The sequence below is a fragment of the Oncorhynchus clarkii genome, chromosome 18 (genome assembly GCF_045791955.1).
Source record: "Oncorhynchus clarkii lewisi isolate Uvic-CL-2024 chromosome 18, UVic_Ocla_1.0, whole genome shotgun sequence".
Lineage (NCBI taxonomy): Eukaryota > Metazoa > Chordata > Actinopteri > Salmoniformes > Salmonidae > Oncorhynchus > Oncorhynchus clarkii.
In genome coordinates, this window is record NC_092164.1 from 3,129,194 (window position 1) to 3,155,465 (window position 26,272).

At 39.1% G+C, this 26,272-nt stretch overlaps 1 pseudogene; it reads right to left on the reverse strand.

Annotated features, from left to right (window-relative positions):
• Nucleotides 1-511: 511 nt before the first annotated feature.
• LOC139373921 (zinc finger protein 345-like) lies at nt 512-26,084 on the reverse strand (annotated as a pseudogene).
• Nucleotides 26,085-26,272: the final 188 nt, after the last annotated feature.

Sequence of the window (26,272 nt, forward strand, 5' to 3'; positions counted from 1 at the left end):
TTGGCTGATTTCTTTTGATTTTCCCATGATATCAAGCAAAGAGGCACTGAGTTTGAAGGTATGCCTTGAAATACATCAACAGGTACACCTCCAATTGATTAAAATGATGTAAATTAGCCTATCAGAAGCTTCTAAAGCCATGAAATCATTTTCGGCTATTTTCCAGGCTATTTAAAGGCACAGTCAACTTAGTGTATGTAAACTTCTGACCCACTGGAATTGTAATACAGTGAATTATAAGTGACATAATCTGTCTGTAAACAATTGCTGGAAAAATGACTTGTGTCGTGTACAAAGTAGATGTCCTAACCGACTTGCCAAAACTATAGTTTGTTAACAAGAAATTTGTGGAGTGGTTGAAAAACGAGTTTTAATGACTCCAACCTAAGTATGTTAACTTCTGACTTCAACTGTATAGGATTACAATAGAGCATTCTACGCTTTCTTCATTTGATCCAATTCAAAGTTGCCAATTATTTAATGACATGACAATTAAGTGGAGTGTCTAATCTTAGCTGGTCTGAGAAAACTGATGAGGCTTCTCTCCTTCATGTATACCTTGGTGTCTTTTGAAATGACCCAGTTGAGAGAAACTCTTTCCACAGTCAGAGCAGGAGTAAGGCTTCTATCCTGTGTGTATACGTTCATGTTGTTTTAAGGTGCCCAGTCGAGAGAAACTCGCCCCACAGTCAGAGCAGGAGTAAGGCTTCTCTCCTGTGTGTATACGTTCATGTTGTTTTAAGGTGCCCGGATGAGAGAAACTCGCCCCACAGTCAGAGCAGTAGAAAGGCTTCTCTCCTGTGTGTATACGTTCATGTCTTTTTAAGTCACCCAGTTGAGAGAAACTCTTTCCACAGTCAGAGCAGGAGTAAGGCTTCTCTCCTGTGTGTGTTCTTTGATGAACTATTAGCTCATTTGATGTTGTGAAGCATTTTACACAGTCAGAGCAGGAGTAAGGCTTCTCTCCTGTGTGTATACGTTCATGTTGTTTTAAGGTGCCCGGATGAGAGAAACTCACCCCACAGTCAGAGCAGGAGTAAGGCTTCTCTCCTGTGTGCATACGTTCATGTTGTTTTAAGTTACCCAGTCGAGAGAACCTCTTTCCACAGTCAGAGCAGGAGTAAGGCTTCACTCCTGTGTGTGTACGTTCATGTTGTTTTAAGGTGCCCAGTCGAGAGAACCTTGCCCCACAGTCAGAGCAGGAGTAAGGCTTTTCTCCTGTGTGTGTTCTTTGGTGAACTTTTAGCTCAGTTGATGTTGTAAAGCATTTTACACAGTCAGAGCAGGAGTAAGGCTTCTCTCCTGTGTGTGTTCCATGATGAACTTTTAGCTCAGTTGATGTTTTGAAACATTTTACACAGTCAGAGCAGGAGTAAGGTTTCACTTCTGTATGGATACGTTCATGTCTTTTTAAGTGGCCCAGTTGAGAGAAACTCTTTCCACAGTCAGAGCAGAAGTAAGGCTTCTCTCCTGTGTGTATACGTTCATGTTGTTTTAAGGTGCCCAGTCGAGAGAAACTTGCCCCACAGACAGAGCAGGAGTAAGGCTTCTCTCCTGTGTGTGTTCTTTGGTGAACTATTAGCTCAGTAATTGTTGTGAAGCATTGTACACAGTCAGGGCAGGAGTAAGGCTTCTCTCCTGTGTGTATACGTTCATGTTGTTTTAGGTTGCCTAGTTGAGAGAACCTCGCCCCACAGTCAGAGCAGGAGTAAGGCTTCTCTCCTGTATGTGTTCTCTGATGAACTTTTAGCTCAGTTGATGTTGTGAAGCATTTTACACAGTCAGAGCAGGAGTAAGGCTTCTCTCCTGTGTGTATACGTTCATGTTGTTTAAAGGTGCCCAGTCGAGAGAAACTCGCCCCACAGTCAGAGCAGGAGTAAGGCTTTTCTCCTGTGTGTATTTTTAGGTGTATTTTTCGTTTTGATAGAAGTGGGAAAATCTCCTCACAATGTGGGCAGTGGTGAGACCTCCTAGCTCTGTGATCTTCCTGATGTTGCTCTCTGGATGTAGAGAATGTCTCAACGTGGTCTCCTGTGTGAACAACACCAGAAGAACCAGTCAGTTGGTGTGATATACATGTCAATCAAATGTATTTTATGAAGCCCTTTTTACATCAGTTGTAACAGTGCTTTATAGAAACCCACCCAAATTCCCCAAAGAGCAAGCAATGCCGATGTAGAAGCATAGTGGCCACAAGAACTCCCCTAGAAAATAGGAACCTTGGAAGAAACAGAGAGGAACCAGGCTCAAAGGGGTGGCCAGACCTCTTCTGTCTGTACCGGGTGACATACAGTTGAAGTCAGAAGTTTACATACACTTAGGTTGGAGTCATTAAAACTCATTTTTCAACCACTCCACAAATTTCTTGTTAACAAACTATAGTTTTGGCAAGTCGGTTAGGACATCTGCTTTGTACATGACACAAGTAATTTTTCCAACAATTGTTTTCAGACAGATTATTTCACTTATAATTTTCTGTATCACAATTAGTGGGTCAGAAGTTTACATACACGAAGTTGACTGTACCTTTAAACAGCTTGGAAAATTCCAGAAAATTATGTCATGGCTTTAGAAGCTTCTGATAGGCTAATTTACATAATTTGAGTCAATTGGAGGTGTACCTGTGTATTTTAAGGCCTACCTTGAAACTCTCTGCCTCTTTGCTTGACATCATGGGAAAATCAAAAGAAATCAGCCAAGACCTCACAAAACAAATTGTAGACCTCTACAAGTCTGGTTCATCCTTGGAAGAAATTTCCAAACGCCTGGGCGTTTGTACAACGTTCATCTGTACAAACAATAGTACGCAGGTATAAACAGCATGGGACCACGCAACCGTCATACCGCACAGGAAGGAGATGCGTTCGGTCTCCTAGAGATGAATGTACTTTGGTGCGAAAAGTGCAAATCAATCCCAGAACAACAGCAAAGGACCTTGTGAAGATGCTGGAGGAAACAGGTACAAAATTATCTATATTCACAGTAGAAAGAGTCCTATATCGACATAACCTGAAAGGCCGCTCAGCAAGGAAGAAGCCACTGCTCCAAAACCACCATAAAAAAAAGCCAGACTACGGTTTGCAACTGCACATAGGGACAAAGATTGTACTTTTTGGAGAAATGTCCTCTGGCAGCATCATGTTGTGGGGGTGCTTTGCTGCAAGAGGGGCTGGTGCACTTCACAAAATAGATGGCATCATGAGGGAGGAAAATTATGTGGATATACTGAAGCAACATCTCAAGACATCACAGTCAGGAAGTAAAAGCTTGTTCGCAAATGGGTCTTCCAAATGGACAATGACCCCAAGCATACTTCCAAAGTTGTGGCAAAATGGCTTAAGGACAACAAAGTCAAGGTATTGGAGTGGCCATCACAAAGCCCTGACCTCAAACCTATAGAACATTTTTGGGCAGAACTGAAAAGTGTGTGTGCGAGCAAGGAGGACTACACGCCTGACTCAGTTACACCAGCTCTGTCAGGAGGAATGGGCCAAAATTTACCCAACATATTGTGGGAATCTTGTGGAAGGCTACCCGAAATGTTTGACCCAAGTTAAACAATTTAAAGGCAATGCTACCAAATACTAATTGAGTGTATGTAAACTTCTCACCCACTGGGAATGTGAAAGAAAGAAATAAAAGCTGAAATAAATCATTCTCTCTATTATTATTCTGACATTTCACATTCTTAATATAAAGTGGTGATCCTAACTGACCTAAGACAGGGAATCTTTACTAGGATTAAATGTCAGGAATTGTGAAAAACTGAGTTTAAATGTATTTGTTGTATAAGGTGTATGTAAACTTCCGACTTCAACTGTATGTATTCATGTCAGTAGGCTGTGCAATACAAAAGGGGAATAAAACGATTCTAAAAGTGGGTAAGAGTTGAAATCTAAAAAGAGTCAAATGTCATGAAAATGTTGTTATATCATCCTCCACTCACTATCACAAGGGTTAGTACCTACACAGACTCATTTCATATCATCCTCCACTCACTATCACAAGGGTTAGTAACTACACAGACTCATTTCATATCATCCTCCACTCACTATCACAAGGGTTAGCAACTACACAGACTCATTTCATATCATCCTCCACTCACTATCACAAGGGTTAGTAACTACACAGACTAATTTCATATCATCCTCCATTCACTATCACAAGGGTTAGTAACTACACAGACTCATTTCATATCATCCTCTACTCACTATCACAAGGGTTAGTAACTACAGACTCATTTCATATCATCCTCCACTCACTATAACAAGGGTTAGTAACTACACAGACTCATTTCATATCATCCTCCACTCACTATCACAAGGGTTAGCAACTACACAGACTCATTTCATATCATCCTCCACTCACTATCACAAGGGTTAGTAACTACACAGACTCATTTCATAGAACTTTAAAACACTGGCAGTTTATCTACTTCACTTCTTCAGTCTCCTCTCTGAACACTCCAGACAGCTCAGTTAATAAAACAAATGCTGACAATACTGGTGTCATCCCTGCAAGACTCCGTAGCATGAAATAACATTACCTTTTCATTTAAACAGTTCACCATCAAACAGTTCTATTGCAACTTTTCATGCCCAGAGGGAAGTTGAAACGAACAACACAAGCTTTGTTGTGCAGTGTGGAGTTTCTCAGCGATGTGTGATGTCAGAACTACAGAATTCAACCTAGCAATAGACTGGGTCATGTCATGACTTGCCCTTTTGGGTGAGGATCATAGGCGCCAGATCCCATCACCCTTTCCCCTCCCCTCTTTCGCTCTCTCCCACCAGTTTTATGGTCCTCTTAACATGTGTCTTGAGGTCGACATAAATTCTTACTGACCTCCAGGCATTGACCTGGAAATTCTCTGACGTCAGACTCATTCTGAACAGGTTGCAGCCTACCAGGATACTTGCTTTTCCTTCCCTTGGCATGTGCGCTTGTGTAAGCAAACGTACCACGGACAACGGAACATTTAATGAGGATTTATGCTGGGATAACGTAAAACTTGTTAGGGATCGGTGTCCTGTCTACGGGACAGTTGTTACTCAATTAGCATAATGTGTTAACGTGTTTTTTAGCGGGGGGGGGGGGGGGGGGGGGGGGGGGTGTAGGTACATATAGGTGTCTTATATGGGCAGAAAGCTTAAATTATTGTTAATCAAACTGCATTGTCCAATTTACAGTAGCTATTACAGCGACAAAAATGCCATTCTATTGTTTGAGGAGAGTGCAGAACAACAAAACACTATTTCCACCCCGACAGGTTTGATACATTCACATCTGAAGGTAAAATATTGACTTACATTCCGAAATCTTGCTCTGATTTGTCATCCAAAGGGTCCCAGAGATAACACAGTGTTGTTTGGTTAGATAAAATCATTTTTCATATCCTCAAAAAGGTCCATGTAGCATGCACGATCGATTTTGTATTTCCCCTCGTTCAACTTGCAAAGAAAGAAATCTGTGAAAATCAAACGCTAAAACGTTGTTTCAACCAGTTAAATTACATTTGTGCTTATTCCTCAGACACTCGAGAAAGTAACCAGCCTTCGTTAGATCAGTCTGCATTCAGTCAATCTACTGGGAAACCAGTTTTAGCCAGGATGGCATCATGGCCATACGGCATCATTGCAAGCCGATGACACGGTTGGTAATCTCTTGATTGACTGTGTCTTTGTCAAATTACCACCTATCGTTTTGAAACCAAGCTAGCTAGATAGCCAATAAGCTGTGCTTTACGAGAGCAGGTGGAAACCCTTTGTCCGTCACACAATCTTTCAGCTAGCACGCCAGGAGACTAGTTCCGTTTGGACATTAATGCAAGAACATGTCAAAGCGCGTTACGCATATCTGTGAGTTATGAAAACGAAGTGTTTTGCCAATTTTGAACTTACAATATGGCTACTAATCCTGGAAAAGCTCAATAAAATCCAGATATACAGATTGTGGAAGATATTCTAGCAGAAATCTATCGGGAAAATAGACGCTAACGTTTCCTGAGACTGGTAAGTGAAATACGAGTCTTTATATTCTTTTATATTGTAAATCCAAAAGCCACAACATGTCAAAGTCAACATCCAATACACATTGGGCTCCCGACTGGCGCAGTGGTCTAACACACTGCAGTACCTGGTTTGAATCTAGGCTGCATCACATCCGGCTGTGATTGGGAGTCCCATAGGACAGCGCACAATTGGCCCAGCGTCTGGGTTTGGCCGGGGTAGGCGTCATTGTAAATAAGAATTTGTACTGACTTGCCTAGTTAAATAAAGTTTAATATAAAAAAGAAACAAATAATTGGTACACACTTCACCACTCTATATAATATATGTTTATATTTCTGGTAATAAGTGGTAATAATATAAGTTTATATTTATGGTAATAAGTGGTAATAATATATGTTTATATTTATGGTAATAAGTGCTAATAATATATGTTTATATTTATGGTAATAAGTGGTAATAATATAAGTTTATATTTATGGTAATAAGTGGTAATAATATATGTTTATATTTATGGTAATAAGTGCCAATAATATATGTTTATATTTATGGTAATAAGTAGTAATAATATATGTTTATATTTATGGTAATAAGTGCTAATAATATATGTTTATATTTATGGTAATAAGTAGTAATAATATATGTTTATATTTATGGTAATAAGTGGTAATAATATATGTTTATATTTATGGTAATAAGTGGTAATAATATATGTTTATATTTATGGTAATAAGTGGTAATAATATATGTTTATATTTATGGTAATAAGTGGTAATAATATAAGTTTATATTTATGGTAATAAGTGGTAATAATATAAGTTTATATTTATGGTAATAAGTGGTAATAATATAAGTTTATATTTATGGTAATAAGTGGTAATAATATATGTTTATATTTATGGTAATAAGTGCTAATAATATATGTTTATATTTATGGTAATAAGTGGTAATAATATAAGTTTATATTTATGGTAATAAGTGGTAATAATATATGTTTATATTTATGGTAATAAGTGCTAATAATATATGTTTATATTTATGGTAATAAGTAGTAATAATATATGTTTATATTTATGGTAATAAGTGGTAATAATATATGTTTATATTTATGGTAATAAGTGGTAATAATATATGTTTATATTTATGGTAATAAGTGGTAATAATATATGTTTATATTTATGGTAATAAGTGGTAATAATATATGTTTATATTTATGGTAATAAGTGGTAATAATATATGTTTATATTTATGGTAATAAGTGGTAATAATATGTTTATATTTATGGTAATAAGTGGTAATAATATATGTTTATAGATGTGTTGTTGTATATTTGATGTAATGCTAAAATAAAGGTTCAATAAAATAAGCTCTAAACTTGAATTCTTACAGATCTTTTTTTGTGTGTGGTAAAGACTGACTTCAAAGAGACCACATTCAAGTCCTCCATCCCCCACTTAGTCTGACTACTGCTCTCTCTGCCTACAAGTAGAGGATGGTAAGTGCTTTACAGCAGAAAGAGACTTGGGACCAGCAGCACAATATTATGTAGAGGGTCTAAATACTGTAATTATAAATAGTGTGTACCTTTTTTTGTTTGTTTGTTTTTTACGTTGTGTGTGGTTTGTGGTGTGTGGTGTGTTATGACATTAGATCAGTGTTGGCTGCTAACTTGGCCCTTATCTTAAATATTTCACTTCTGTTTATGGAGAGAATGGATCACACTTCTTGTTGCGTCTCCTGTTAGAGGACTCTTCCTAGGTTCCAGCCTTTCCAGGGAGTTTTTCCTAGCCACAGTGCTTCTACACCTGCATTGCTTGCGGTTTGGAGATTTAGGCTGGGTTTCTGTCACTTTGTGACATCAGCTGATGTAAGAAGGGCTTTATAAATAAATGTGATTGTTTTGGGCCAATCGTGAAGGATACCTGGGTGACTTCATGTCATGTAGCTGGCTCATTCTTGAAGTTATCAGTCTGAAACTTTGCACATAAACTGCTGCTCTCTTGTGGAGACCATCTAAATTACCTCCAGCTTCCTAGCTGAATGTGTGACCTTTCTCTTGCAGCTCAAATAAAACAGAGAAACAACAGTCCATCATTACTTTAAGGTATGAAGGTCAGTCAAGGCGTAACATTTCAAGAACTTTGAAAGTTTCTTCAAGTGCAGTTGCAAAAACCATCACTCACTATGATGAAACTGGGCTCTCATGAGGACCGCCACAGGAAAGGAAGACCCAGAGTTACCTCTGCTGCAGAGGATAAGTTAGAGTTAACTGCACCTCAGATTGCAGCCCAAATAAATGCTTCACAGAATTCAAGTAACAGACACATCAACATAAACTGTTCAGAGGAGACTGCGTGAATCAGGCCTTCATGGTCAAATTGCTGCAAAGAAACCACTACTAAAGGACAATAATAAGAAGAAGAGACTTGCTTGGGCCAAGAAACACGAGCAATGGACATTAGACTGGTGGAAATCTGTCCTTTGGTCTGAGGAGTCCTAATTTGAGATTTTTGTTGCAACTGCCGTGTCTTTGTGAGACGCAGAGTAGGTGAACGGATGATCTCTGCATGTGTGGTTCCCACCATGAAGCATGGAGAAGGAGGTGTGATGGTGCTTTGCTGGTGACACGGTCTGTGATTTTTGTAGAATTCATGGCACACTTAACCAGCATTCTGCAGCGATACGCCATCCCATCTAGTTTGCGCTTAGTGAGACTATCATTTGTTTTTCAACAGGACAATGACCCAAAACACACCTCCAGGCTGTGTAAGGGTTATTTGACCAAGGAGAGTGATGAGGTGCTGCACCAGCTGACCTCGCCTCCACATTCACCCAACCTCAACCCAATTGAGATGGTTTAGGATGAGTTGGACTGCAGAGTGAAGGAAAAGCAGCCAACAAGTGCTCAGCATACATGGGAGCTCCTTCAAGACATTTGTTAAAGCATTCCTCATGAAGCTGGTTGAAGCTGGTGTGCAAAACTGTCATCAAGTCAAAGGGGGGCTACTTTGAAGAATCTCAAATCTCAAATATATTTAGATTTGTTTAACACTTTTTTGGTTACTACACGACTCCATATGTGTTATTTCATAGTTTTGATGTATTCACTATTATTCTACAATGTGGAAAATAGTAAAACTAAAGAAACCCTTGAATGAGTAGGTGTGTCCAAACTTTTGACTGGTACTGTACATATGACTTCATATCATTAGGCACTTCAATACAAAAGCTATTAGGGCCGTCCCCGACTAAAATAAATCCTGGTTGACCGAGAGTCGTCTGTTCTTTCAACCAATGAATTGGTTGAAATTGTAAAAAGAATATATTTTTCCATATATAGACACACCCTATGTTTGAATAAAATCCACTATTATGTAGGCTACTGAGCTTGTCTGATGCTTTAAGCACTGCAAGTAAAAATGAAAACACACAAATGACTCGAGGGAGCCAGAGATCAATGTAGCCTAACCAGAAAGAAAAAAAACTGTTCCAGACCCCACCTTCTCCTCCCCACTGCTGCTGTTCTCCGCAGATTCTGCCGTTACTCTCCTGAAGTTGCTGGTAACAGGCTACACCAGCGGTCGGCAACCTTTTCCATTTGGAGTGCCAGGGTATCGTACCATTTCTACTGATCTGCGTGCCCGTTATGATTTTCGTCTGCACATTTTCGTGGAACCATTTAATTTAATTTATAATAGTCTTTATATCTCAAATCAATGTCATGTAAATAAATTATAACTATATTAAAATTATGCTATTCTAAAAGTAACTTCTATTGCCATTGTCAATATGTAAAGATAGCCTACATAAAGCCAACAATAAAAACACTGCAGCCTGCATGTAGAACATATTTCTTATGAAAATAAATATTCTATAAATCACATTGGCTATGCATGGCCTGACTGCAAGGAACTTTAAACATTGTATCTTCTATTAATTTGGTCTGGCCTGTGCTAGCAAACTTGCAACATTGTATAAAATATTCTGGGCCCTCAGGAAAAGGCGCAACACTCGCTCACCATGTAACATTCTTAGTTTAATTAAGCAAGTTTAAAAGATTGACGTTTCGGCCTTCAAACGGCAATCTTTTAAACTTGCTTAATACAACTTTTTTTTAAATTATGGTGCGCGAGAGTTTCGCCTTTTCCTGTCCAATGAGTTAATTGAACATATGCGGTGGTACAACTTCTTCGAGATAGGGGGCGCTCTTTTAATTTTTGGATAAAAAACGTTCCCATTTTAAACAAGATATTTTGTCACGAAAAGATGCTCAACTATGCATGTAATTGACAGCTTTGGAAAGAAAAAAACTCTGACATTTCCAAAACTGCAAAGATATTATCTGTGAGTGCCCCAGAACTAATGCTACAGACAAAACCAAGATGAAATTTCATACAGGAAATGCCCCAGATTCTGAAGGCGCTGTGTTCCAATGTCTCCTTATATGGCTGTGAATGCGCCAGGAATGAGCCTGCCCTTTCTGTCGTTTCCCCAAGGTGTCTGCAGCATTGTGACGTATTTGTAGGCATATCATTGGAAGATTGACCATAAGAGACTACATTTACCAGGTGTCCGCCCGGTGTCCTGCGTCAAAATTATTGCATAATCTCCAGGTCCATGCGCGTTCCATTTCTTCAGAGGAGAAAGTAAACTGCCACGAATGACTTATCATCGAATAGATATGTGAAAAACACCTTGAGGATTGATTCTAAACAACGTTTGCCATGTTTCTGTCGATATTATGGAGTTAATTTGGAAAAAAGTTAATGTTTTAATGACTTAATTTTCTGTTTTTTTCTTACCCAAACGTGATGAAGAAAACGGAGCGATTTGTCTACACAAATAATATTTTTGTAAAAACTGAACATTTGCTATCTAACTGAGAGTCTCCTCATTGAAAACATCTGAAGTTCTTCAAAGGTAAATTATTTTATTTGAATGCTTTTCTTGTTTTTGTGAAAATGTTGCATGCTGAATGGCAGGCTTAATGCTATGCTAGGCTATCAATACTCTTACACAAATGCTTGTTTAGCTATGGTTTAAAAGGATATTTTGAAAATCTGAGATGACAGTGTTGTTAACAAAAGGCTAAGCTTGAGAGCTAATATATTTATTTTATTTAATTTGCGATTTTCATGAATATTAACGTTGCGTTATGCTAATGAGCTTGCCTAGAGAATTACACTCCTGGATACAGGTTTTTTTCGTAGCCAAACAAATGGAGCGATTTGTCCTACACAAATAATATTTTTGTAAAAACTGAACATTTGCTATCTAACTGAGAGTCTCCTCATTGAAAACATCTGAAGTTCTTCAAAGGTAAATGATTTTATTTGAATGCCTTTCTTGTTTTTGTGAAAATGTTGCATGCTGAATGCTAGGCTAAATGCTATGCTAGGCTATCAATACTCTTACACAAATGCTTGTTTAGCTATGGTTCAAAAGCATATTTTGAAAATCTGAGATGACAGTGTTGTTAATTAACAAAAGGCTAAGCTTGAGAGCATATATATTTATTTCATTTAATTTGCGATTTTCATGAATAGTTAACGTTGCGTTATGGTAATGAGCTTGAGGCTGTATTCACGATCCCGGATCCGGGATGGCTAGAATCAAGAGGTTAATAAATATGATGTCATTTCAGTTGTCATCTGAGACATTCTCATCAATGATAAGATGACATAAACTCTACAGTGGAAAGTCTACACATCAGAGTTATCGGATTCACATGGAATTGTTGTTCAATTTAAATGTTTGAATATGAAATTATTCGTGATGGGATGAAATGTGATTTTATCTTCTAAAATGTGAGATTTGGGTTTTCATAAGGTTAGGGCTCTGCTCAATCAGTGGCCCGCCCCTGTGAAGGGACATGGGCTATAAAACTTTTCAAACACGCCCTCCTCTCCCTTCCTATATAAAGCCTTGACGACAATATAACCTGCTGTTCCGAGGACGTGAGGACGACGGTCCGATGTCAGAATGGTTCAGATAATAACTACAGAACGAAGTCAACATCAGCGTGAGCTTTTTTTGCGAATGGTATGAACTTTGAACTCTTATTCACTACAGAAGTGATACCTCCTAGCCGTTTAGTTAGCAACAGCAGCTGCAAATGAGGGTTAGGAAGGAACAGACAGAGTATCCCGTCTATCACACAACGACATTACTACAACATATCCAATTGACCACCAGAGACATTCTTCAAAGGACTCGGTTTGGCAACACGGCCTTCCATCTACCACCAACCTACTGAAGCGCAGCTCAGAGTAAATATTTATTGCATTTTCCTTTTCCAAATGGGGGTAATTTAGAATGTATAAGGTACTGTATTTACGATAGCACAGCGTATCCCTTTGTTACTCAGTCTTCCCGCTCTTTCACTCAAACCCAGCCCCTTTTCTTTTGTGTAACAAGCTGTCATATCTGTCCCGCCCGCTAGGGACGTTTTCCTTTATGACGTAATTTGTAATCAAGTTATGATTAATGATGTGTATGTGTAATTCTGTGTAATTTAATTAGGTATTTAGTAAATAAATAATTAAACCCAATTTTGTATTGCTGATTCAACTTGTTAGCCTGGGTTTGTGAAGATAACCAAGAATTTACAACTTTCAGATGAGACTGAATTAAGGTGACGATTAATATTGACTGCTATTGATGAAAAATATTACTAGGTCTTTAAGAGTTTATTCAGAAGATAACAGCTCTATAAATATTATTTTGTGGTGCCCCGACTCTCTAGTTAACAATTACATGATTACCTCAATCAGGGAATATTAATTACGGAGAAATTATTTTATTGAAAAGCATGTCATATCACTTAATCCGGCATAGCCAAAGACACAACACCATCATGCTTGACTTTTGGGGATAAGGTTATTCTGGCGGTAGGCAGTGTTGATTTGGACCCATCAGTCCAGAGAATGGACTTCCAGAAATCTTCAGGTTTGTCCAGGTGGTCTCTGGCAAAGTTAAGATGGGCAGTTTGGTTCTTGTGTGACAGCAGAGGCTTCTTCCTAGCAACCCTCCCCATTTGGATTCAGTGTTCTTACTGTTGAAGCACAGTTACCTGAGATGCAGCAAGGGAGGTTTGCAAATCTCTAGATGTTATGTTTGGGTTGGCTTTTACCTGATTTATTATCGTTCTTGTGGCTCTTGGGGATATTTTGGAAGGGTGTCTGTCCACATCTAGGCCGAGTTGCTGTCATGTTAAATGCTTTCCAAACGTAAATTGTTTACCTCACAGTGAACTGAAGGAGCTCAAATATTTTTTAGATTATATTATAGCCTTCCCCAGACTGATGTGTTCCAACTACCCTCGTCCTGTTGTCTTCTGAGATCTCCTTTCCTCTCGGCATGGTGTGCTTTGCATTCACCTGGATGGGTAACACATAACTGACCAGGTTTCCTATCTCTGTCAGAGTCCCGCACAAACTCTTTCCTAACGATTTCTCCTTTGATTGGTTCATTTGGTACCCAATTATTTACCCACCTGAATCTACTTAGCTACTTGATTTAACCAATGCAACTTGGGGTTCACTTATTTTTGCATCTGCACTAATTCCTTTTTAATATTATTTTTCCACTACACACATGATTTCCTCTACACCAACATATGGTATTGGTATTAATAAACCTGTCATGTCAGATCAAAAGACTGGTTCTGATTAAATGAAGATTTCATGGTAAAAAAAAAAAAAAATCTCTAATTGCACAGACTTTCAAGCAGCACTGTATATATTTGCCACTGCTCGACTAAAAAAAGCTTGGTCGACCAACATCTATCCACCAAACAATCGACCAGTTGACTAAATGGGGTCAGCTCTAAAAGCTGTTCAACAGTTGAGGGCAAAAAATGGGCATAAGGGGTGAATATTATGCGTCATAATCAATGATCATCCTCCACTCACTATCACAAGGGTTAGTAACTACACAGACTCATTTCATAGAACTTTAAAACACTGGCAGTTTGTCTACTTCACTTCTTTAGTCAACTCTCTGATCACTCCAGATAGCTCAGTTGTTCAGGGATGTGTAATGTCAGAATTACATAATTCAACCTATCAATAGACTGGGTCATAACTTATGGAGGTCTAATTTATGAAGATAACTTATGGATAGAACCCGCTCTTACCATGAGTAACAGACGTCCTAATCTTCTCCTTCTCCTCCTCCTCTTCATCTTTAATGTTGACATTCAGCTCCAGTGTTTGCCTGCAGTCTTCCAGCTTCACTGATGTCATCTCTGGATCCTGCAGCGCAAACTGGGCTCCACTGTCACAATCAGGACCCAGTGACCGTAGGTTTGGATTCAGTGTGGAAGGAGAGAGGCAGGCTGGGTTTGTCCTCACTGTTGATGTTACAAACCTCAGATTTAATCTGAGTTGGCCAGTAGTAACAAAGAGAAACGGACACAAAAGTTAGTCTTAAATTCTGGCACTTTCTTTATTCTCAAACTATATTAGATCAGGTACCTAAGCATTGACAAACCATTCAATTCATTTCAAATTAGACAAGGTTCACACTATAAATTAGTCTACACAACGTAAATGCACAAAACCTATAGTAGATTTCCTAAATTCACACAGAGCATTCAGAAAGTATTCAGACCCCTTGACTTTTCCACGTTTTGTTACGTTTCAGCCTTATTATAAAATGGATTACATTGTTTTCCCCCTCGCCAATCTACAGACGATACTCCATAATGACAAAGCAAAAACATGTTTTTACAATTTTTTGCAAATGTATTAAAAATGTAACTGAAATATCACATTTACTTACGTATTCAGACCATTCACTCAGTACTTTTTTGAAGCAACTTTGGCAGCGATTACAGCCTCAAGTCGTCTTGTGTATGACGCTACAAGCGTGGCACTAGAGGTCAACTGATTAATCGGCATGGCCGATTTAATTACGACCGATTTCAAGTTTTCATAACAATTGTAATCTGCATTTTTGGACTGATTACATTGCATTCCACAAGGGAACTGCGTGGCAGGCTGACCACCTTTTACACAAGTGCAGCAAGGAGCCAAGGTAAGTTGCTAGCTAGCATTAAACTTATCTTATAAAAACCAATCAATCTTCACATAATCACTAGTTAACTACACATGGTTGATGATATTACTAGGTTAACTAGTTTGTCCTGCGTGGCATATAATCAACGCAGTGCCTGTTAATTATCATCGAATCACAGCCTACTTCGCCAAACGGGGGATGATTTAATTAACATAAGCGCATTTGCGACAAAAGCACAATCGTTGCACGAATGTACCTAACCATAAACATCAATGCCTTTCTTAAAATCAATACCAGAAGTCAATTTTTTTTAAACCTGCATATTTAGCTAAAATTAATTAATGTTAGCAGGCAATACTAACTAGGGAAATTGTGTCACTTCTCTGGCGTTCATTGCGCAGGGCCGTTTGGGCCGTCTGGCTCGTTGCAAACTAATTTGCCAGAATTTTACATAATTATGACATAACATTGAAGGTTGTTCAATGTAACAGCAATATTTAGACTTGGGGTTGCCGCCCGTTCCATAAAATACGGAACGGTTCCGTATTTCACTGAAAGAATAAACGTTTTGTTTTCGAAATGATCGTTTCCGGATTTTACCATATTAATGACCAAAGGCTTGCATTTCTGTGTTTATTATAATTAAGTCTATGATTTGATAGGTCAGTCTGACTGAGCGGTGGTAGGCAGCAGCAGGCTCATAAGCATTCATTCAAACTTTACTACGTTTGCCAGCAGCTCTTAGCAATGCTTGCTTCACAGCGCTGTTAATGACATCAAGCCTATCAACTCCTGAGATTAGGCTGGCAATACTAAAGTGCCTATTAGAACAATATTAGAACAATACTAAAGTGCCTATTAGAACAATAGTCAAAGGTATATGAAATACAAATGGTATAGAGACAAATAGTCAACGCTTCATAATTCTTATAATAACTACAAACTAAAACTTCTTAACTGGGAATATTGAACCACCAGCTTTCATATGTTCTCATGTTCTGAGCAAGGAACTTAAACGTTAGCTTTTTTACATGGCACATATTGCAATTTTACTTTCTTCTCCAACAAAGTGTTTTTGCATTATTTAAACAACATTGAGCATGTTTCATTATGTAGTTGAGACTAAATAGATTTTATTTATGTATTATATGAAGTTAATAAAAGTGTTCATTGTTCATTCAGTATTGTTGTAATTGTCATTATTACTTATATATATATATATGTTTAAAAAAAATAAATAATAATTGGCCGATTAATCTATATCTGCTTTTTTGGCCCTCCAATAATCGGTATCGGTGTTAAACTCATAATCGGTCGACCTCTACATGGCACACCTGTATTTGGGGAGTTTCTCTCATTCTTCTCTGCCTTTCCTCTCAAGCTCTGTCAGGTTGGATGGTGAGCATTGCTAAACAGCCATTTTCAGGTCTCTCCAGGGATGTTCGATCTGGCTGTGTTGTCTTGGTTGTGTGCTTAGGGTCATTGTCCTGTTGGAAGGTGAACCCAGTCTGAGGACCTTGGAAGGTTTTCATTAAGGATCTCTTTGTAATTTGCTCCATTCATTTTTCCCTTGATCCTGTCGAGTCTCCCAATCCCTGCCGCTGAAAAACATCCCCACAGCATGATTCCACCACCATGCTTCACCGTAGGGATGGTGCCAGGTTTTCTCCAGGTGTGTTTCATCAGACCAGAGAATGTAGTTTCTCATGGTCAGAGGCCTTTAGTCGCCTTTTGGCACCAAGCGGTCTGTCATGTGCCTTTTACTGAGGTCATGTGCCTTTTACTGAGGTCATGTGCCTTTTACTGAGGTCATGTGCCTTTTACTGAGGTCATGTGCCTTTTACTGAGGTCATGTGCCTTTTACTGAGGTCATGTGCCTTTTATTAAGGAGTGGCTTCCTTCTGGACACGCTACCATAAAGTCCTGACTGGTGAAGCGCTGCAGAGATGGTTGTCCTTCTGGAAGGTTCTCCCATCTCTACAGAGGAACTCTGGAGCTCTGTCAGAGTGACCATTGGGTTCTTGGTCACCTCCCTGACCAAGGCCCTTCTACCCGATTACTCAGTTTGGCCGGGCGGTGAGCTCTAGGAAGAGTCAATCCTGTCTCAAAGCTCTACAGACAAATCCTCCTTGGTTTTTGCTCTGACATGCACTGTTAACTGTGGGACCTTATATAAACAGGCGTGTGCCTTTCCAAATCATGTCCAATCAATTGAATTTACCACAGGTGGACAACAATCAAGTTGTAGAAACATGTCAAGGGTGATCAATGGAAACTGGATGCACCCGAGCTCAATTTAAAGTCTCATAGCAAAGGGTCCGAATACTTATGTAAATAAAGCATTTGTTATTTTTGCAAACAAATCTAAAAATCTGTTTTCGCTTTGTCATTATGTGTTATTGTGTGTAGATTGATGAGGAACATTTAATTGAATCAATTTTAGAATAAGGCTAAAGTAACAAAATGTGTAAAAGGGGAAGGGGTCTGAATACTTTCCAAATGCCCTGTAAGGAACTGGCAACTCGTTCTCATTCTGAGAAATAAGGTTGGCCCCTTTATTTAACATCTGAACAAAGTGGACAGCCTAACAAGCTTTTCAAACAGTTGGAGACAGACATCTAGCAAATGGATCCAAGTTGGCTAAACTTGAAATATAAAAATTAGCTGGCTAGTCACTAGCACGTGGGCTTGAGAGATTAGAGTAAGTACGTTATACTGTACTATACTCTGTACTGTTGTACTCTACTGAACTAACTGTTACTTTTCTTTCCTGTACTCTACTGTACTGTGCTTTCCAATCTTGTGAAGCAGTAGCTATGTTTCCAAGAAGTTATCCAGTGATTGTTTTTTGTTGACATGTAGAAAAAGTTTGAATAGAAAATAGATCAGACAATTGCCCCCTAGGTTGTTTTCATTTAACTATCTTGTGCTGATAAAAACAGCTGTACGTAATGACGCACCTCGTACTGTCAAAATTATTCAGCAATCATCATTTATTCAACAAACACTGTTTTCATCCTCATTTGTCAGAATAAAGAAACATTGACAAAAGAGATATCCACCCGTCAAACAGATAAAAATGTTGTCGAGCATTAAAACATTTCTCCTATATCTGCCGTTTCCATTACACATGTCGCAAATAATGTTTTTACCACATTGCTTTGTTGAATGCACCCGAGTCAATGGAAACCTGCCTAATGATGTGATTGGTTCAGATTTGGTCCGGTCTAAGGTTTGGGCCAAGTCAGGGGTGTATCCTACAGTGTTTACTGGGGTGTATCCTACAGTGTTTACTAGGGTGTATCCTACAGTGTTTACTGGGGTGTATCCTACAGTGTTTACTGGGGTGTATCCTACAGTGTTTACTGGGGTGTATCCTACAGTGTTTACTGGGGTGTATCCTACAGTGTTTACTGGGGTGTATCCTACAGTGTTTACTGGGGTGTATCCTACAGTGTTTACTGGGGTGTATCCTACAGTGTCGGTCTATAACTTTATGAATGTCCATCCATGTGGGGAAGGCCTAGCGTTTGTAAAACAGTCAGCTGCATTGGCTTTATTAGTCCTGGTTCCTGTGATTAATAAATGTGTCTATTTAAGCGCTGAATAGACCCATCAGCTACCCAACTTTATCAGGAGTTATCCTGAGCTGATTTGCAATGAGAATCAATGTGTTTAACACAGTGGGAAATGTAGAAGTATCATTTTTTTTCTATGATCATCTGGTCAAAAATGTACAGAGAAACTTGAAACCACTGATGACCATGACAATTTAGCTGACGGGGTTCAACTCCCGGACAACAGAGATTTCAGAGTCCTGCAATAGAGCTGAGATGCTAATATTTGTGTAAACTCTACATAGTTGTGTTCTGTGGGTGTCACTGAGTAGGCTGAACAATCCATAGGTAAGACTGTAGAGTGCAATATGAATGTCCAACACAAACAAAAGACCCTCCATACTCAACTGGAGGACCTCGGTCCGGATCCAGAATGGGGTGAATACGGACCCCCTAATTTTTGCCTTTGGGATACGAAGCCTGGTAAAAAAAAGACGTGGACAGGTTTAGGATAGCAGGAAATTAGCTTAAAAACAGCTACATGTTTTCTCTGCTAAGAGGAGGGTTGTTAAGATTTTGGGGTTGCAAGTTAGGGGTTTGTTACAACGCCAATAAATGACAATATCCATCTGGACCTTTGCCACCTAGGAAATTTGTGTGACCGGACCTTCTGAAAAAGTACTGGAGAACCCCTGTAATAGACTGACTGGGAAGGTGATTTTTCAGTCAAAGTCCTGCAATAACAGCTAAGAAGCAGGCCAAACCTGGACGCCGCTGGGCCAATTGTGCGCCGCCCTATGGGACTCAATAATGAAACGAATTCATTATTGTAATTCATTTTAAATTAAGTAACAACATTCAAATCATGTTTAGCGTTATCTAGTCCAGTATGGCATGATTGCACTATTTTGTATCCGTTTGCGTTACTTTCAATGAGGAACTTTTATTTTGAGGGGGAACCGCAAATCCCACTATTGTGGCTAATCGTTATTGTAGCTAACTTCACATAGGTAGGGACAAGCGACTACCAGGGCTGTTTCCAGCCACGATCAGAACAAATGTATTATGTAGAACAAGCATGCCTCTGATTCCAAGGAATCATGTCAGTTCTATTCAGAGCACTTCAATCTGCAACTTTACAAAACGTTTTTGTTCTGAACATCCCCAGGCAAAACCCACTGAACCCATACGAACCTGCAAAGCCTCCCAAATGAACGCGTGGCACGTTCTTCACTCAATCGGTTTGGCAACAAAACCTTTCCCAAACGTGATAATACCTTGACGGGTGTTATCTAGCATGTTATTTCGATATTAGACCGTTTAAACGTGCTAGTACATACCTGTAGTAATAAAGAGAAACGGACAGCACAGTTTAAACGTTTTCTAAATTCTAAAGAATGGTGTGCGCCTACCGGAACTTCCTGTTCCCCACACTACCAAAGTGCAACAGAGACATCTATTGGATTGATGGACTAACTTCTGCTAAATCATGTGGAATATAAAAGTGAGATTGATTAGCTACACAAATAAAACTTGGTTTAAAAAAACGAAAGGGGTGTCTGTTTAAGTGTCTTTAAGTTTTCAACCCATTACATATGCATTGTAGATGATCTCTGTGGAAGGCTAAGAAGATCATCAAGAACCTCAGCCACCAGAGCCACGGCCTGTTCACCCTGTTACCGTCTTGAAGGCGAAGACAGTACAGGTGCATCAAAGCTGGTACCAAGAGAATGAAACCGCTTCTATCTCCAGGCCATAAGACTGTTAAACAGTCATCCTTGATTTGATTTAGAGAATATTGGTGACAAGCAACTTGGCTTGTCCCAGTGTGTAGAGGTGTCATGACATGTATTGAGTAGATAAATACAGATATACAGTACCAGTCAAAAGTTTGGACACATCCACTCATTCCAGGGTTTCTTTAGTTTTCTTATTTTCTACATTGTATAATAATAGTGAAGACATCAAAACTATTAAAAAGCACATATGGAATCATGTAGTAACCAAAAAGGTGTTTAAAAAAAAAATCTAAATATATTTGAGATTTGAGATTCTTCAAAGTAGCCACCCTTTGACTTGATGACAGCTTTGCACACGCTTGGCATTCTCTCAACCAGCTTCACCTGGAATGCTTTTCCAACAGTCTTGAAGGAGTTCCCACATATGCTGAGCACTTGTTGGCTGCTTTTCCTTCACTCTGCGGTCTAACTCATCACAAACCATCTCAATAATGTGTTGAGGTCGGTGATTGTGGAGGCTAGGTCATCTGATGCATCACTCCATCACTGTCCTTCTTGGTCAAATAGCCTTTACACAGCTATTCTTGTTGTTCATTTGAATGCCATGAATTAAACAAAAGCATATTTACCCCCAAAATTACAATGACTCAGTAGATCAATAAAGTTCCAGTACTCTAGCAGGTCTCACAGCTGCTTATGCTGACATAACATGTTAGTGAATAGGTCAGATATAGCTTTATGGTGCTCCTTTCAACTTCCTGTCTTGTTCAGCTTCAGAAAAACAGTAAATATGTCACTTGAGACATCGTGTTTTGGTAATTCCTTATACAAAAGAGAAGAGTTTAACGAGAACAAAAAAAAATACATTTTCAATTAAGTTATCCAAACATATTCATAATTAATTATTAAAATAACTAATCTAGTTTTAAAATACAATTCATTAAACAAAAAGTATCCACCCAAACTAATGGTGAAAACTGATCATCACACCATCTCTATCTGATACATGTTGTGCCATCTCATTCTCACAGAAAACTGCAGAGGGAAGCAGTACCACCCAGTCAACCAGCCTCACAGAGGATATTCAACCCTAAAGGCAAATCTAAGGTGCTCTAAATATCTCTACAGTAGAAGCTAAGAAAACACACAAACGGACCAGGTGCACACTGATCAGTAAAGTAAAGAGAGGCTAACATTCTATAAACACTCCCTTTCCTCTGCACAGTTCTCACAGTGAGAAACAATAGGATTACAATAGTGTGTTACAATTTACTGAGAATTAAGTGATGGAATGATTTTAATCTTCACTAGTCAGAGAACAGATGAGGTTTCTCACATTTATGTACATGTTGGTGTCTTTTTAAGTGGCCATGTTGAGAGAAAGTCTTCCACTGGTCAGAGCAGGAGTAAAGCTTCTCTCCTGTGTGTATGCTTTGGAGTGTTCTTATGTTGCTCTGCTGAGAGAAAATATTCTCACAGTCAGAACAGGAGTAGGGCTTCTCTCCAGTGTTGAACTGTCAGATCCCTTGATATTTTGCCAGGTCTTCCCACAGTCAGAGCAGGGATACAGATTCTCTCCTGTGTCTATTTTTAGGTGTATTTTTAGCTTTGATAGAATTGGGAAAATCTCCTCAATGTGGGCAGTGGTGAGACCTCTTAGCTCTGGGATCTTCCTGCTGTTGCTCTTTGGATGTAGAGAATGTGTCAACATGGTCTCATGTGTGAACAACATCAGAAGAACTAGTCAGTTGGTGTGATACACATGTCAATCAAATGTATTTTATAAAGCCCTTTTTACATCTGCAGTTGTCATTAAGTGCTTTACAGAAACCCTAACCTAACGTATCAGGCGTAAAATAAACACCACAAACTTGCGGTTTTCAGGCTTTGACTTCCTCTCTGCCTTTTCCCTGAAAAACGGATGCTTCCGGTGTTCGTTGACTCCGCTGAGGGTGCAGGTACCGAGACCAAAACCCCAAAGAGCAAGCAATGCAGAAGCACAGTGGTAGTAAAAACTCCCTAGAAGGAAGGAAACCTAGACAGGAACCAGGCTCCAAGCAGAGGCCGGGCTCTGGCTGGGCCACTCAAGGACATTACGAGAATTGTCCAGAAGCCACTCCTGCATTGTCTTGGCTGTGTGTTTAGGGTCGTTGTCCCGTTGGCAGGTGAACCTTCACCCCAGTCTGAAGTCCTGAGCGCTCTGGAGCAGGTTTTCATCAAGAATCTCTCTGACATCTACTGTCAACTTTGGGACCTGAAATAGACAGGTGTGTGCCTTTCCAAATCATGTCCAATCAATTGAATTTACCACAGCTGGACTCCAATCAAGTTGTAGAAACATCTCAAGGATAATCAATGGAAACAGGATGCACCAGAGCTCAATTTCAAGTCTGATAGCAAAGGGTCTGAATACTTATGTAAATAAGTATTTCTGTTTAAATGTGTGTTTTTTTAAAAACATTACTAAAAACGTGTTTTCATTGGTATTATGGGGTATTGTGTGTAGATTGCTGAGGAAAACGTTTTATTTAATACATTTTGGAATAAGGCTATAAAGTAACAAAATGTGGAAAAAGTTAAAGGGGTCTAAATACTTTCCAAAGCACTGTAGCTAATTTAGAAAAACAGGATTGTCTTATTGTCCTCCTTTTTAATGTTACAAATAACAATGGAAATCAATAACTCTGTCTCTGTTGTCATATGTTTCTTTCTGGTAAGCCATTCCCATCCTGGAGTCTGAGACCTTGTGGAAATTTGTGGTAGAGAAGAATGTATGACAATTTAGACACTACATTACCCTATAGTAGTTATCATCATCATGCTTTCCATGGTTTAAGCCTATAGCTAGCTATGCCTTGCTAACTAGTTATACTGTTGTCCAGCTAGCTATAAAAGTGCATGCTAACACGAAAGATTTGTATAACTAACCCAAGATTGACCACATCCTGTTGTTTCCAATTGGTGACTTTTATTGTGAAGGCGAGCCGTAAATTCCACTAATGTGGATAATCGTTATTGTGGCTAGCTTCACACAAAGGTGAGCATAGCTAACACGAAAGATTTGTATAACTAACCCAAGATTGACCACACCCTGTTTCCAATGGGTGACTTTTATTGTGAAGGCGAGCCGTAAATTCCACTAATGTGGATAATCGTTATTGTGGCTAGCTTCACATAAAGGTGAGCATAGCTAGCTAGCGAGTAGCGACCATATCATGGCTATTTGTCAGTTTCAGGATAGGAAATTTAGCAAGCTACAGTAGCTAGTCAAGGTTAGAAAGCTACCTAGCTAATCCAAACAAAACTCAACATACTACATGGAAAGTATATTCTGCACAATGCGATATGGTAACTAGTTAGCAGGCCTAACAATAACGCAAACGTTTGCTAGCTACAGTTATGGCACTGCAGTTAGCTAGCAGGCCAAAATTCTAGCTAACTTCCTATGCTAAATCGTTCAGCAGAATTCATGTATCCCCAAAAGAAAACTAAACAAATTGCATGTTTAACGTACCTTTCTCTCTCCTGTCTTGACGTTTCTGTCTCATCTATAACACTTTTGCACACATTTTGCACACTGACCTTTTCGACCCCTGTTCTAAACAAAATATTTAACTTTTTACTCAATACATTTTCCATGACACCCACTCATTACATTCCGAATGCTTAGCAGGACAGAAAAATGGTCCAATTCACACAGTTACCAAGAGAACAACCCTGGTCATCCAGGTCGGTGGACTTAATAAACATAAATGCTTTGTTTGTAAATTGTCTTAGTGTTGGTGTGCCCCTGGCTATTTTAATCCTGATTAGATTTTTTTGAAATTTTAATTTATTTAGTTTACAATTGTGCCATCTGGTTTGTTTAATATAAGGAATGTGAATAATATATTTTACTTTTGATACTTAAGTATATTTAAAACCCTTATACTTTGACTCAAGTATTTTACTAGGTGACTTTCACTTTTACAATTAAGGTGTCTTTACTTTTACTGAAGTATAACAACTGGGTACTTTTCCCACCCCTGGCTATTGGTTCCCTGTAATTACAAGTAGCACCCCACCAGATAGACTTCATTATTAATGGACAAATCCTGTGTAACACCTAGTAATTACATTGTACTTGTGCAGATATTAAATATCCTCTGTGTTGTACTAGTGTATTTGTTCTCCCACTTGGATGTCATTTTCACAAGCTTTAAATTGAGGGCCAGGTTGTCAGGGTGGGTAATGTACTGTATAGGTAGGTACACATTAATTACTCCTAAAGATACACTTAATTTTAACTAGCTAAATCCTGTGTAAGAACTCAAAATTACATTGTATTTAGGCAAACATTACATGTGCTTTGAAAGTGTCGTATTCCTCATCTGGGATGAGACTCGTTTTAGATCTGTTTTTGTAAGCTCAAACCAAGTAAACCCAGATGGTTTCAGTAATTATATCTATATTTATTTTCCAGGTAAATTGACTGAGAACACATTCTCATTTACAGCAACAACCTGGGGAATAGTTACAGTGGAGAGGATGGGGGATGAATGAGCCAATTGGAAGCTAGGGATGATTAAGGTGGCCATGATGGTATGAGGGCCAGATTGGGAATTTAGCCAGGACCCTGGGGTAAACACCCCTACTCTTATTAAAAGTGGCATGGGATATATATAGTGACCGCAGAGAGTCAGGGTACCCGTTTAAGGTCCCACCCGAAAGATGGCACACAGGGAAATGTCTCCAATCACTGTCCTGGGGCATTATGATTATTTTTTTAGACCAGAGGAAAGACTGCCTCCTGCTGGCCCTCCAACACCACTTCCAGCAGCATCTGTTTTCCCATCCAGAGACCGACCAGGACCAACCCTGCTTAGCTTCAGAGGCTAGCTAGCAGGGGGGTATATTGCTGGCAATTATTAATTAGAGCCTATAATAAGGACCTCATGAAAGGAAGTGTTACCAGCATCTCTTCTTTATGTATATGCTGGTCTGCTTTAAAAAACCCAAGAGTCAATGTCCGCATCCCCGTCGAAATCAAATTAGCTTAATAATGAAAAATCCCCATCAAAAGCCTTCTGTTTAAGCTAGAGATGTATTTTTGAATTGGCTGTGTCTCAATTCAACACATCCGCTGATGTCAGCCTTCCTCATCTGTGGTGGAAGGTGGCAGAGCTGCGGTGTTGTTTGTCAGACCAGGAGACACTAACTTCTGTCTGTAGCCTACAAGGTGAGACTCACGAACAAGTACATTTTGCTCTAGGATGCCCACAAGTGTCTGAAGGTAGCAGGTACAAGTTTTTTAAATGTTTTATGTTGAGACATATATATTGAAAAAAGGGGTTAAATACAGGTAAACATATATATATATATGTTTTACTGATCTTTCTTAATCTCTCAGACAGGACACAAACTTCAAAACCAACTTTCCTTTGAAAATTGTTAGCAATGTCATCCCCCGCTCACTATCAAAAGGATTAGCAACTGTTAGCGTCAATTCCAGTCAATTCACAAAGTATCCCAAATTCCAATTCCACATTTTCCTCTTTCAAAAGCTATGAAGAGAATTGGATGTCAGAATGACAGAATTCAACCTAACAATAGACAGGGTCATAATGTACAGAGGTCTAAATTATCAAGATAATTTATAGAGAGAACCTGCTCTTACCATGAACAACAGATGTCCCAATCTTCTCCTCCTCTTCTTCATCTTCAATGTTGACATTCAGCTCCAGTGTTTGACTGCAGTCTTCCAGCTTCACTGATGCCATCTCTAGATTCTGCAGTGCAAACTAGGCTCCACTCTCACAATCAGGACCCAGTGACTGTAGGTTTGTACTCAGTGTGGAAGGAGAGAGGCAGGCTGAGTTTATCCTCACTGTTATTCTGTCAACTCTGGATAGGATCCCAGTTCTAAATAGAAGTATGAGGTCAACTTCTTCCCCTGTGCAGGCCACAT